We start from the raw sequence: 4752 nt of genomic DNA, 5'->3' as shown, positions 1-4752 counted from the left end.
GTTCGAATACAATTTATTGTGGAACTTCATGAATATTTTGTTTTGTAACAAAGTTTGTTCTAATAAAAATATGTCATACAATAGTTTAATGATGTTGTCCTTTATGTTCAATGTTATTTACTACTTCAAACTGATTAGATCCTTTTGAAATAAAAAGAAAAAACATTGTAAGTTTTGAATATTTATTGAAAGAATATAAATAACACAGTCAGCTAAAATGACAAAATACACACAAATGAAAAATCTTTGTTGTTGTATGTTACATGCACTATCAGCATTTATAGAGGAATCACCAACCATCATCTTTACAGTGTATTTATTTTGCTTGATCAAAAATTAAAACACTAGTATACACTGGTTTATTAGTTATATGACATTACTTTAAATATTACCAATGGAGGTAAATTTGTTTGTAATGTAATTTGTAACAGACGAAATATATCGTCAGAAGTAATTTGAGGCTATACTCATTCATCAGAAATTGTTTGGGCTTGCAGATTCTGGACTTGCTGAAAGTCTTGCTCTGCTTTGCCGACAGCGGTACGTCCCCGGCTTCTGTCTCTGCCTCCGTCCGTAGCCACTGCTCTCCCCTTTGGACGTCTACCTCTGGCATGCCCTCGACCGCGGCCTTGTCTTCTCTGACCCTGAATTACAGTCAACCCCAGAACCAACTGCACTCTCATCAAAAGAGCTCTAACAAGAAAAAAATAAAAACGTTATAAACCCAAAGCGAAAATCCGACTGTAAACAGCGGTGTACCAAAATACGTATGTATGCTCCGTAGTCATTTAGTCGATTTCAATCAATCAATCAATCTTTATTTATATAGCGCCAAATCATAACAAATGTTATTTCAAGACACTTTACAAAAACATTTACAGGTCTAGACCCGTAAATGTTAATAAAATTTTATTAGCAGAAACCCAACATCAAGACAAGATAAGGAGTCTTATCTTATCTTAATCCACCATGAGTACAGGACTTTGCAGCATTTAGCAAGTTACAATGGCAAGGAAAAACTTCCCTTTAACGGGCAGAAACCTCGGACAGAACCAGACTCATGTTAGACAGACATCTGTCTCGACTGTGTTGGGGTTAGAGAGAGACAGATAGAGGAGAGAGAGTGGGAGAGAGAATGGGGGGGGGGGGGGGGGGGGAGGAGGGGGGGGGGGGGGGGGGGGATAGGGATACACACACACGCACACAGACACACACACACACACACACACACACACACACACACACACAGACACACACACACACACACACACACACACACACACACACACAGACACACACACACACACACACACAGAAAGGGAGAGAGAGAGAAACAGACGCAGTCTGAAGTTTGGCGCTGTGGCGACAGTTAAGGTGAAACCAGCAGGCCAAATCCAAAGCTGTAGTAGCTGGTGTCGGACAGGAGCACAGCAGCAGGCCGTCTTCTTCACCGATCCCCAGGAACCTACAAGACAAACTCAGATCCTCCCAGAGAGGTGTATGGTCAGTAACTATAACAGGACAGTAAGACTAGAAGTTAGACTGACAGAAAAAGAGGGAAACAGGAGAGATTTGCAGAATGAGATACAATGCTAAACGCAGAGAAACACTCGAATTAATCATTACTTTTTACTTTTGACTGCTGTTTCCAGCTCTCCGGCTAGCAGGAGTTGTTAGCCAGGCAATAATAAATCTGTCATTTCTTATCTACCAATAAGATAAACACAAACCTACGTTCTAGCATAACCGCTCATGCACTAAAAGTCTTCATTTTCATCTACTCCTGATGTGGTAAGGTGAATTTACTCACATGAGAATTAAACATTCTTCCTTTTTCTTTGATGAAAAAATACCGCAAACAATGTAGCAAGTTAGCTCTCCACTGCTACCTGTACCTGTACCTGCTACTCACAAGTTTTTTTCCCTAGGATGAAAGTGGGAAATCCACACCCCCAACCCATGTGATTGGTTTCTGCAAAGTCTCTCACTTCCACATGCTTCTACCTCAAATGCTCGAATAGTTTTAAAATTTTTTACTGCAATTACATCACCGCTCCCACCACGCTGTGTTGAAAGTGTTTAGTTCTTGAATTGAAATTTAACATGTGGTAATTCTACAGTAGTGTGAAATTTAAAATGTTATTAATCTTTGACGCTTTTTTAGTTTGATGCTTTTACTTTTCATTTAAAAAAAAAAAATCAGCTTGGTTAATCATTTATTTTTTTCTGTTAAACTCTGAAGCACTTTGAGCTGCATTTCATCTCATTAACAGTGTTCTACAAACAGGCCTAGATTTATTATAAATAATCATCACGATTATCACCACCATAGCTACTAACCTAAATTGCATAACTAGATAATAATGCATAGATCTTAAGTTCAGGATACTACATGGCTTCCTTGAAATTGGACCACCAACACTCTATCAGTCAGAACCATATGTAGCCGAAATGTTTTAGAGAAAAACCGCATTAGCTTTGGAAGGTAGGCGCGCATTTCCACTAGATGCAAAATAGCATACAGATGATGCTGTTACCAAACGTAATTTGAGTGCAGAATATTTTACTTTAACATAATTTCTAAGCTCCAAAAGCGGACTTTTCGGGTCTTCGCCTCCTGGCCGCTTGCAATGCTGACAAAAGCTAGCCATTGCAACAGGAAAATATTCAAAATCTGCTCAGTTTTAGCGCATTTCTTCTTGTTCTGATTTTATATATCATTCTGATAGGTAAATGTAAACTACCTGCGAGGCGCCTCATTTCCCTCGGAGACCGATGGTGGAGCATGTAATGCACTCAATGTCAAATCAGCAGGATGACACAGAAGAAGAAGAGATGCTGCAGGAACCAATCACATGGGTTGGGGGCGTGGATTTCCCGATTTCATCCTAGGGAAAAAATCTCGCACCTGTACTTATCCTCCAGCTGTTGTCTGCCTCTGCGCGTTCATGTGGTTCAGGAGGCGTGGTTTCGGGGGAAGCCTGGAGGGAGGGTGTGGGGTTGCTTTGGTTGTAATGTTTGAAAATCCACTTAAGTGCTGCTGCTCGCTCAATCTGACCTACCCTACCTTTAACGTAATGGATCAATACCAAAACATTTGAAGCAGTTTTCACCAGTTATTTCCAACAGATCTCTTAAAAAGGCTCAATTCTCTGCGTCAATGTGTAAACTGACAGTAACTCAGGCATCAGCCACTGCTGGGATAACACCAACATATCTGTCAGTTAAAAACAACAAGTCCACTGATTTGATCCATAAATAAATAAGTGTGAAAAACCTACATCTTCCAACACATTCGATGTCAGGGACCTGCTGGCACCTCTGACATCATCTCCCAGAATCCTCTGCTGCCCATGCTCCTCTGACTCTTGTTTGTGCATCTCTCCTTAGTGTTTGAAGTCCTCCCTGTAGCTGGTATGTGTGCACCCTCTCTGCTCTGCCTCCTCCTCTGGTTACACTCCCTGCTCGTCTCTCTGACCTGAAGAGAATATATTGGATCAATACTGAAACCCCACACCACTCGGCTGCATACACCACACATATTTACTGAGCGGAGCTGACCCGGAGCAGGAGGGGGCAGTTTTATCTCACAATTTGGAAAAAAACAACCAAGCTGAGATAAATTTATGACCAACAACACTTTATGGCAGAACTGTGTAATTAAATATGCTGACAGTTAACTGGGAGAATCTCAAGAGCTGGTTCTGAAAAGCAGGTCAGGATGTTCTGCTCAGGGTGGGGAGGATTCTGGGTGATACAAAGTGGCTTTTATGGCATCAAATCATAACAAATGTTATCTCAGGACACTCTCCAAAAACATGAAGGTGTCCAGACCTGTCAGCGTTATTAACAATAAATAAATAAGCTACACTGACATGTGCTTTTACATAGTCTTACCGAAAGATCATCAGGAAATGATAACTCGTCGTTGTTCTTTTAAGTATTACCAACCTGTACCAAACTGTACTGATCCATACCGGATCACTTGATGGGCTGAAGTGTTTGCACATCCTTAGTGATCATTAAATCAGCAGACAACCCGAAAAACATGTTTCTTTAGAGGGTTTAGTCCTAAAGCTGATGTCCTGAGATGATGGACAGCTGATGTGTTAATGATATTAGGCAGAGTCAAGTAAACATCTCACGCCAGTTTGCTCATCATCCTTATTCCCGTCATCCATCATCCTCCAGCCTCTCCCTGTCCCACTCTGTTATCGACTGTTTACAGAAAAAGGCAGAAGCAGACAGAATAGAGAACAACAGCTGAAAAAAAGTGCAAACAGCTGGAAAAAGTGTCCTCCAACTAACCACCAACTTAAAAAGGTGCTCATCAGGTATTTGTGGTCCTTGATGTGGTATGTGGAACCATCAAAAATGTGTTTCACCACTTGAGTCATTTGCTGATGCTGGCAAAGGGAAGTGGGAACAGTGGAACAAGCCCCACTCCAGTGGGTCTTTGTTCTCTCTAGTAGATAAAGAGCAGCCAGCGTCAAAGTCAGCCACAAAAAGATGTTTCAAAATAAACAGCAGAATTCTCTGCTTTAAGGCTGTGTAGGCAATAGCCCGCTTTGTGAGCATTCAAGTGCTGCCAGTCCAGCGGAAACCTTTTATCAACCTGTTCCTCACACACTAATCTTCTCCTCCATTCTTTCTCTTCCTTCTTTCATCCGTCTCTCCCTGCCTTTGTGTTGGCGTCCCAGCTCTCGAACACCGTGGGCCCTCTGGTCGAGAGCACTCAGAACAAAACATACA

Source organism: Halichoeres trimaculatus, unplaced genomic scaffold, assembly GCF_033239565.1.
Source record: "Halichoeres trimaculatus isolate MK-OKI-2021-1 unplaced genomic scaffold, fHalTri1.1 fHalTri1_scaffold_15, whole genome shotgun sequence".
NCBI lineage: Eukaryota > Metazoa > Chordata > Actinopteri > Labriformes > Labridae > Halichoeres > Halichoeres trimaculatus.
Note: the sequence above shows the minus strand (reverse complement) of the source record.